This window comes from Cyanistes caeruleus, chromosome 14, assembly GCF_971803275.1.
Source record: "Cyanistes caeruleus chromosome 14, bCyaCae1.hap1.1, whole genome shotgun sequence".
Taxonomy (NCBI): Eukaryota; Metazoa; Chordata; class Aves; order Passeriformes; family Paridae; genus Cyanistes; species Cyanistes caeruleus.
The window spans coordinates 5,128,277-5,139,113 of record NC_141714.1 but is presented as its reverse complement, the minus strand read 5'-3'; the positions used below and the strand labels follow the sequence as shown (position 1 = coordinate 5,139,113).

The following is a 10,837-nucleotide window of genomic DNA, read 5'->3' as shown; positions in this document are numbered from 1 at the left end:
TGTTAATTTGTAAGAAGAGAGATTTACTAATCCTAATTGTTGTCTGCTCCCAAGTACTTCAGTACAGAGGAAAAAGCTGAACAAACTCATGTGCTAGAATGAAGCTTTGTCCTTCTTAAATTTAAATTCACAAGTTCTTGACACCAGCTTTCACACATATGCATAGCATCTATCATCTGCTCTCACATACTGTGGATATACATGTTGAATATTAATTTTACTATTTTTTCCTCTCTCCTTCTGTGAAAATAATGTACTTTGACCCCACAGCCCTCAGAAACAGAAAACATAAATTAACCAGGATTCTCCATTTCCAAAGTGTAAAGCACTCTGGCACCTTGTATTATCTGGAAGACTTTTAGAAACAAATTACTTGGGTGGCAGCTTGCTGCAGATGATTCCTCTGCCTTAAACAGACTCTGTCTGCAAGGATTGATCAAACCTCACTTTATCTCACACTGTTCCTCCTCCTTCTAACATGTCAGGACTCTCCACATCCTTGAGCTACATGAATATTTGTTCCTCTTCATTCAGTTTTATTTCTCCATCTACATCCCTGAGGCGTCTCGGTCTGACAGTGGCTTTTGCATGGCTGAGGAATAGAGGGAAAGAAATGGTTTAAATTCCAAATAGTGCCTGCTTTTGTAGCAATGAAAAGCCATGATTTTCTTCTGCACCATAAAGCGCTCCAAAATATGGCTTTGCCCTGCCTGGGGTAGAAATAGTTCACACACCCTCTGCTTACATGTTTCACACCTTTACCTGCTTTTTCACTCATATCTTCTGACCACAATAAATCTGCAGTCAAATTTCTTGACAGCAAACAGAGACTGAAGTTATTTGAGGCCACATCCATCCTCTGAGTCAGCAGGACAAGAGCCTGCCCCAAGCTAGAAGATGTTTTTGTCCCACTACCCGAGCTAACCTGCCTGGTGACCCCCACAGTATTTCCTGTCAGAACACCACGTTCACAGGGCTTTGTGGCACAAGGAATGCCCACGGGGATCTGGGGCCACGCTTTGTTGGGCCCTCCTCAGCAAAACCACAAAATACAATCAAACATTCCAGAGACTCGTGCAAAACCATTGCTTTTCTGATAATTAACAGCACAAAACACACCAAGGATTGTTAAACACATTCTGGGTTTGGGTTTGGTTTTGGTTTTTTTTTAATAAAAAATGAAAATAAGATAAAAAATAAATAGGAAAAAAGAAGATTTGGAAGAGTAACACAAGCATAAATTAAAGATAGATATTAAGTTTCTGTTTCCAAGGACAAATGCTTGATATTAGCAAGACACGAGTGATCTGTACTAGGCAGTGCTCAAAATTTTCCCACTGCTACACAAAATTCCTGGAGTATCCCTAAACATCTGTGGTGTAATAAACCTATAATCAGGAGAGCAAAACCAGAGCAGCTGGCAATGCTGCATCACAGGGTGCTTGCTAGGGAGTTGTTTAGGAGGCACAGGATTCCCAGGGCAATGGGGTTTCAAGATCCATTGCAGATGGAGCTACTCTAGCTCATCCTCTAGAAGATCTTATCCAATTTATTCAAACTAAGAGACTGCCGGAACAAACAAAAAGCCCCGAGGCGTATTGTAGCGATTGGCACAGAATTTTCAAACACTTCATCAACTCCAGTCCTGACCTCCACACTCAGAAGTGAAAATAACATTCCCAGTTTCTTCTGCAGTAAAATGTCCAGCGTTACTACAACAAAAATTAAAATACTAAACCATGTAAATATTATGAAGTTAATGTCTTCCTCTGATGACAAGAGGAAAAAACATCTTCAGGCAATGGTTACAAATGTGCCATTGACCCAGCAATCATCTATTTAATTAGAAAACTACTGCAATTGATTGAGAACACTTGGACTACACTTACACAGAAAAATCTCATAGGATAAAATATCTTCTCATCAGAAAGGTCAGGCTTTTGGAAAGATGGTTTATTCTTAACAGAAACTTAGTGAATTATCAGGCTTCTGAAAAGAATATTTATTCTAAACAGAAATTTAGTGAATTTTTTCACTTCATTGATCAAATGTATCAGGAAAAAAAAATCAAATTATTATTGATTTATTGGCAAGTCCTGGAGACCAGTAAAAGCATTATTTTTGTATCTTCCAGACCAGGAAGATTCACAGCTTGAAAAAGCAACCTTCTGTCACAGAGCAAGTATTAGATTAAATATGAGAAGAGCAATATGTTTTTGTCATCAGAACTTGCTGCAATGCTATATTCAGGCATCTGGAGCATTTTTCAGCACTGCAGAGCATATTAAGAGATGAATTCGTGTCACTACACACTGTATTACATTCCAGAGTAAGTAATTTGCAGTAGATATCAAGTTTCCTACTTCTTTTGCACAAAGTTAGCAAACTGAGCTTGTAGTAGGGACTACAATGAGTCAGAAATATTCTGGTTTTTGGAAGAAAATGTCAACCCAATGAAACCAAAATGTTTAAAGGGCCGTTTGTTCTGTAGCATTATGGGCTGTGGCTAAAACGGGGCGAGAGATCCTTCCCAAAGTTGAGGTCACACCCCTCTCCTCACTGTGCTTCAGGGCAAAGAGACTCACAGGAGGCAGTGCAGGGGTTCTCTGGCTCCAGTTGCTCCCTGTGCTGGGAGAGACAAGAATTCCTGGATGTCTGTGCACTGGTGTCATGGTTTAATCCCACTCTGAAACTCAGCCCCACATAGCCAATGGCTCAATTCCACACCTGAGAATGAGAAATGTGAGAAAACAACCAATCAGAAAATTAAACCTGTAATTAAAGAATAATGGATTTGTTATTATTATTATTATTATTATTATTCAGCTACAGAGGTCCATCATGTCATCCCTTTATATTTACCTGGAACTGCAGCAAAGCTCTGGGGCAAATACAGTGAATTAAGAACTCATACTTCAGAGGATTTTATCTGTGCTAAATACAGTGTACATTTGCTTGGAACAGGATATATTTCTTGTTGATTTACCCATGTGAGTTAAATGTCACTGATATCTTTGGCTGCCAGAAGTGGTAAATAAATGTGATAAAAACACATATACCCTAGTCAAATGTACCCTCATTGCAATGAATCAAGGGAAATATTATGAAAAATGTTTGCAATCAAGCCAAGGATATCAACCCATTACATCTTAGTAAATACTGTTATTTTACATATTGACACCATTTTATCCATATTATATCATTTTATTGATGATTTTTGTCACAACAGGTTTTCCTTCATGCAAAATTACACATTTCCCAGCGGTTTGATCTCTGACATGCTTTGTATTTGAAAATTTCCATTTGCTTTGGGTTACAGAAGTAGAGCCAAATTAACCTGGGCAAAAATTTGGCAAGAGGCAGAAACTATTATTGTCAAGTTCAGGCAATCCACATCTGAAAGCTAATCAAAATTGCACAAGCACAGCAAAAATATTGACTGCTCTTCCTATTACCTTGCAAAAATAAACAGATTCATAGCTCTGCTGAGGTCTTTGCTCATTAATTCCCTGTGAGAGTAAAATTTGATAACTGAATGTTCTATTCATACATTATTTTGCTATGTTTTAAAATTCTAAAGTGACTTAATCTAATAATGATAAAATCCTGACCAACAGAGGTTAAAAGGAAAAGCCATGTTTCACATTCCTGTAGAAAACCTAGTATATCATTTTTTCTAAAATCAGCTTGTGAAAAGGCTGTAGGCTAAACACTTGTCCCTTGTTCCTCCTCCCAAGTCTAAGAGCTTCCATGAATTTACAACAGACATCCTAATTTTCAAAACATATCCAAAGAGATATTCAAAGGAAATGAAGGTTAAGCATTTCTTACAAACATCTCATATCTGGGATTGAATGGGGCTGAGCCCTAAATTAAAATACCACAGACACCTGGTTAAAGAACATCTCCTGAAGCTGAGACAACAAATTCCTGAGTCTCCCTTGCATCACCAGCATTCTGTCTCAGGCAGGAGCACAAATTCTCCAGCATCACCAAACCTCTCCAGGAAATCTGGCCATGGGAAGGCAAGTGGGGTGGGATTGCTGCTCCTGAAACCACAAATGCATTGTTCAGTGCTGACCCAGAAGTGCACATGAACTTCTGATGGAGCTTGCACTGAAGGAGAAACCTTTGTGATGGAGATATCAAGACTCAGCTGGAAAGTTTTTCTGGTAGAAAACAGGGGAAGAAAAGATTCACATATCACAGAGATTGCATGTAGAACATACTGCAAGCTGCATACTCTGGGCAAAAAATTTGGAATCAGAAGACATGAGAAAAAACTTTGTGCCAGTGACTTCCTTCTCATCTTAAAAGTGTCCTTCTGCAGAGCTAATGAATGGAGAATCAACTGACAGTTGCTCTGCATTAGGCTCTACAACATGACCTTTCTGAAGCCAAGTGGCTCCAAGACATCATTTTAATTGAACAAAAAAAAAAACGTAGTCCTGATTAAGAAGAAAAAGTCAAGAGGTTGCTAAATTCAGTGTCCAAATGTGAAAAAAAAAAGTCTAAACATGATCAGAGCATCATTTTCTGCCTTGTAACAGCACTCTCAGGCTCTTCTGATCAACTTTTTCCCTCCTTTAGAAAAGTCCATGCTTTTTTAATTGCATGGCATATAAGATAGAAGAAAGTAACAATGTATGTGTTCTGAACAAGCTGCAAAAGTCATGGTTTCCCTGAGACACGAATCAGTTTTCTGTAAATCAAGCAATCACACCTTATTTTATCAGATAGGGTCTTCCTTTGATAGGAAGAAATTCCAGTGCCAGAATATTGATGTACACACACTCAGTCTCAATGATGAGGTTCCCTCTTAAGCACAGTCCTTGAACTTCTGTGGGTGGCACTTCACCAAATTCCCCACCAATTAAATAGAAAGAAGCCACCCATTAGGTGCCACAAATCTCTGTGACGAGGAAGACATCCTTGAGGATGTCCCACTACACCATTGCCCAGTTTTTAGACTCTTTCCCAAGCATCTTTTTTTGTCTGCCAAAAAAAAAAAAAAAAAAAAAAAAAGGGACATTGGGCTAGACCCACCTTCAGTTCAATTTTGTGTGGTCAGTTCTTATGTGATTAAAAAAGACCTATCTTTTAAGTCTTAATCCAGACACTATTTAATTTACATTAAACCAAAAAGCCACCTCTCTGACATGCATTAGAGACATTTGAAGATCCCTTCCAACCCAAACCATTCCATGATTCTGTGACACCGCAGGCGCAGAGTGGATCCACACAGAATACATAACAGCCTGCAGTAATGTGCAAACCAGCCCAGCCCCAGGCAGCTGCTTGCTGCTGGCAGCACAGGCAGCAAGTGCCACACTGGAGGGGTCTACAGACAGCAAGGAGGGAGGAACAGAGATGATCAGCACATTCCCATGGCTCAAACATCTCACAGGAGATGCTGTGCAAAGAGGAGCAGCACCCTGGCAGACTGGAGTAGGGAACTCCTGTTGAACACCACAGTGGCCAGAACACTGAGCTATGTGCTGTTTACTTCCCACTTCCACCTCTGGGTTCCCATCAGCATCATCTAAGGCATAAAAATGACAGGTCTGAATCACACCTTGGTCAGCTTTCACTGTGTTTGCAGTGAAACTGAGTCGTTACACACACGGGGGATTCAGCTCACTCTTACAGATCAGTTACTGGAAACACAAAGCAGCACATAATTATCTTTCCCTTGCAGGACACTAATTCATCAATCATGCCCATGAGGAAGATCTATTGCACTGGCACACAGACTGAGCTGCAAGTTGTCCCTTGTTTGTGATAATGCCCCGTGTTGTGTTCTCAAGCACAGCCATATGGAAACCAAGGGCAGGCATTTTTGTTCTGAGGTTCTAGACTGAGCCCCACAAGGTACAGGAAGAACTTCAACTTCCATATATCAAGAGCTATCACTAAACCAACAGAATTGTGAAGGTATCTTAGAAACTAGACAACCTATAAAAAGTATATATAAACCCCATTTATTTATAGATTTAAGAGCCCAACTTTATCACCCTCCTTAAAAGTGCTGGCTTCTCATCAAATCAGTAACTGCTCTTCAGCAGAAGCAGAGACAGATTGCATGAAACGTTGTGATTTGCTAAGCCCTGTAAATATAAACTAAAAAGGTATAAAAAATGTGCTTATGAAAAATACATAGCCAAAAAAAAAGAAGAAAAGTACACATAACAAAACAAGTCAGATATAAATGCAAATCATGCTGCAGAATTTAGGACATTGTATAAAATAAATAGATTTAACCATTTATATGGGATACTAAGAAAAACCTCACATTCTATTGTTGACAGATGAAGAGGATTTAATTAACAGCAGGGGAAGAGTGGAGGGCAAGTTATCCCCAGCTCAACAAGAAAAAATTATTTTTAGTCATAAGATTTAAAACTTTGAGGAGTGTAAATCCTCCTGCTTCAAGTCTTTATTCAGCTTCTCACACATAGAAGGAGGAAACAAAGTCCTCTGGGGGAAGCTCTTCTTTTACTGTTCCAGCAATGTTTCTCATGTTCTCCCTTCAAAAACTGGTGCAGACTATTACTAGAGAGAGTTTAGAGATAGGGGAGCCTTGCTTTCATCTCATATGACAACTCCTATATTATAAAATCCTAAAAACAGGAAATCCTGAGGCCTACAAAACTTTTGTATCCTCATGTGTAGGAATCCAAATGCAACAGGAAGAATTAACAAAAGTCTTTTTATTGATTTCTGTGGACATTACATGGGACCCCAGAGACCTCAGCACAAATGAGAACTGCAAAATATATTCACAGTCCTGCCAAAACCTGAAGACTAATAACCTAATATGAAGTTGTTAAGCTGGTGATACAAAGATATCCATCAAAATTTTACTCAGAGGTGTGAACACTTCAAGTGACATCAGAGTACAACGAGCTTGTAAGGCAGTAAAAGGATGTTTCCTTTTGCTTTTCAAGTCCAGTGGAACATTGTCATCCTCTACAGGCAAGTTATGATGATGGAGATGAAATTAAATTCACAGCTGAGAAAAATGTGTAAGTCCACTGGACTTACTGAACCAGAGAGAAAACTCTGCAGGAGCCTTAGCCACTGCTGCTGGCCCACAGTGCCACTGCTCTGCTCTCAGAGTCCACCCACAAGTCCAAGGTATGGGTAAAGCTGCTGAGCAGGGAAAAATGTGTCTGTAAAGTTTCAGATAGCATAAAAAAACAAAACACACAGGAATGGCCTGAAACAGGCTTTAGAGCAAGTGGATGAAACCATTCATTCAACAAAATACCCTTTCTTTCCTTTGGGTTGGGGCATTTTTGTTGAAGTCACTTCTTAGCAAACAAAGATCAGTAGTCTCACTTAAGTTTTAACTTTCTGCCCTAAGGTAAAACCACCTACCTAGAGTTTACAGTTATAACAAAATTCCCCTTATTATATTGCTTTAACATAGGATTTGAACTCCAACCTTGTTTTTACAGCATGATTCATTAACTCTCATAAAATTCCTGGGGGAAGTCTATTTTCCATCCTAGAATTTTCCAGAACTGATTTAAAATACTTGAACTTACCACCTCAGAACCAAAACCAGAATGATTACACTAGAATATACACAGAAACCTTCCCAGACATTCAGATTTCTCAGCACCTGCTCATCTACCAACGTAGAGACGTACAGGTCTGATCTAGACATCATTTTAACTCATGTTGCATTGTGGAGATTTCACAGTGTTATGCTGACACCTGACCTGAAATTACACCAGAGAAACTCTCAAATGATGCACTTAAGGAAAAATCACAAGTCATTCATTTTAAGGTTCTAGACAGGTTTGGTTTTTTTTCCTTCAAAAAACTACACTATAGCATGATCAAGATAACTGACAGATTTGGGTATATTCTGTAATGATTCCTGTATATGCTCTTTCTTATCCTCCACCATGGGATGTTTGTTACAAGAAGAGTTTGCCTTAACAGAGCTCCATGTGAAGAAGCAAGGAGGAAAAAACAGGTTCAAGTCAAACCAGTCCTCAACATTTAATTTTTAAAGACTAATGCCAGGGGTCATCTTTAAAAAAAAAATACCTTTCTGAGTTTGATTTAAGCTCAGAAACAGGAACAAAGAAGATTTCTTGCCAGATTTTAAAGGACTTTTTATGATCAAGAAAAATTTGGCAGTAGTGTGAGAAAAGATGTAACTGGCACAGAATTGCAGAGTGAGTATCTAATAACCTCAGTTTGCAAGTGATCATCAGGCAAGGTTTCAGAAACAAAATCATCCTATGTTGCTCATAATTCTTAAAAGGTAATGAAAAATCCACAATATCTTGCATTTATGGCTTCTGAGAGGATCAGATATTCTCTACTAGTCAAAACTTTTCAAAATTTATAAGCAGAGGAGGCACAATATGGCTAATCTATAATATGGACTAGCAATGTCCTTGGCTCACATTAATGCCAATTTTTAAATTTTATCCGTAGGGAAAAAGGTACAAGGACTAAACTTGGGGACCAAACACAGGGAGAGGAAAAAGCAGAAGAAAATGTAGTTTTGTCTGCAACACTGAGTCACAAACAGCAGTTCCAGAGTCTGAAGACAACTCTCAAAGGCTTTGAGAACTGATTTTTAGTCACATCGGGAGCAGAGTCAGTAGCGATGAATCCTCTCTCTGAACAGGGAAGACAGGCAGGTTTTCAGAAACTGTTTGGGGCTCTTATGGAAATTAACAGAATATTTTCTTTTCAGCCAAACTTCAAAAAGTGGGGACAGCTGGCAATGCTCCCTTTCGTGAAATATAGTTAAAAGCAGTTTTGCAGAGACTGTTGTAGTTCTTCAATGTGTAAACTACTTCACATATAAAAGTCAGTAGAAATTCTTGCTTTCCTGTGAAATACTGCTCCAGAGAACATGACTGCATGTGTCAGTAGTTCTCTGCTCCTGTTTCCAGGACTGAATAGACTATTAAAGTTTCAGTGCTGGCATAAAAGCTCTCTGAAAACATTTTTTTCACTCAACATGTAGAATATCAGATTCTCTTGAGAAGCCCAATTACAACTCACTAAATTAAGCCAAACCCCAGCAACAAGATGTTCGCTTAAAATATCAAAAATTAGTTTTGTGCAGTAAACAAACTGCAGTTTTGGACTGGTTATGTTTCTGCTTTGTTTCCAAGTTACAGAAACTGGTTCAGCAGCAGCAACAGCTCATTCACACACTCTGCCAAGCTCTCAGTCAAAAAGGCTTCTGACTTTCTGATGTGATTTAAACAAGTTCAGTGACAACTGAAACCTCTGACAGGTCTTCTCACAGATTAGGGTGAATGAATTTTGCAGCTGCTTTAATGGCTGGTTCTGCATTTAGATTTTTCAGTAAGCTCTATCACAGATCCAAACACGCTCATTCTTACCCAAAGAAACAATGAGTTTCTATCTCAGCTGTAAACTGACACCAAACCTACTCAATATTGTGTAAAAATGGATTAAGTGAGGTCAGAATTAAACAATTAACATCTGCAAGACAGACAAAAAGCAAAAACAAAATCAATATTGTCTGTAAAAAAGAAAAAGTTGATAATGAAAAAAGGAAGAAGTTCTTTCCATAAAAAAACTCAGCAGGAGATCTAAATGTATCATCTAGACAGCTGTACTGTTCTATAAAACAGATTCTCATGATGATAACAAAAGCCTGACAATAATTCTCTATTTTAGACAGGAATAACAATTCTTTTGTTCCAGTTGCTCTTCAGCTGACGCCTTTTAAGTAGGGAACAGTGATTTCAGTTTTCAGGGGAAGCCAAAAGAGATTTACCTGTATTTCATCTCCTAATCAAAGCTGGCCAGTTTGCAGTGCAATCTATATTTGAATCTCATTTGCCTATGTGAAGATACTTCACATGCATTTAGCTTCAGACATTGTGTATGACTAAAAACCAAACAAAGCGGAAACATATTCTGCTTCCTTGAAAGTAAATGCAGTCTCTTGTTTTGATTTTGGAGATAACAGCATTGGTTCCTGAATGCAGACAGGAGGTATTAACAACAAAAAATTCATTTTGGCTCCCTAAGGCACAAGGAGATACCATATTGACTTTTAAAGCCATTGACTGCTCTGACAAACCTACAGAAAAGCTCTGGGAAGAGTTTTAGAACTGAAAAAAAAACCCAACCCAAACCAGCCAAACATCAGTGCACCCCCCTCAGCCAAATCCCAGTAGAGAAGGAATGAACAAACACTTCTCTCCTGCACTTCACTCCATAAATGTGGGATGTGGTGCAATCAAATGTGATTTTCCTTGCACCCATTACAGCCTGCCAGTTCTAGCAAATCTTCATCTCACCTGAATTCCCTGATATAAATGTGTAAGTGGTATCACTTATCTGCTTCTCAATCATCACAACATTTTTTAAGTAACCCCATTCGCTATACTCACTGTCATAACCAAGTATTTCTTTAAATACTTAACCTTCTTGCTCATAACAGAAAAGAAAATCTGTTTCTTTACTCACTGTAGAGTATACAAAACACTTTTACAAGTGTACAAACACTTTTGGATGATTATGCTTAAGGATTGTTTTGGGATAAACTAGAAGAAAGAGAGGCTGGAATACTTCTTACTATAACACTGTTTTACCACAGAGGTTTTTTTTCCTCCATAACTACATAAATTCTTGATGACCAAGAGGGATTACTCATTCAAGCCCAGAAGCACCTACCCTGGCTTTAGAATTGAGGCTGAACTCAAATATTTCTTTCTCTTCACTTCAAATTTCACTGACATAATTCAGCTGAAGATAAACAAGTAGTAAACACTATGTGGCAAAATACCATATATGTGCTATTCATCAAGCAAATATTTTGCAG

At 38.5% G+C, this 10,837-nt stretch overlaps 1 long non-coding RNA gene across 1 annotated transcript; it reads right to left on the bottom strand.

The window, feature by feature from the left end:
* Window positions 1-385: 385 nt before the first annotated feature.
* LOC111929407 (uncharacterized) lies at window positions 386-5,174 on the bottom strand. The gene is made up of 3 exons (XR_002864693.2): window positions 5,047-5,174; window positions 2,586-2,727; window positions 386-592 (listed from the first exon to the last, which is right to left on the bottom strand). It is a non-coding gene; the product is annotated as an uncharacterized LOC111929407 (long non-coding RNA).
* Between the last annotated feature and the right edge of the window lie 5,663 nt (window positions 5,175-10,837).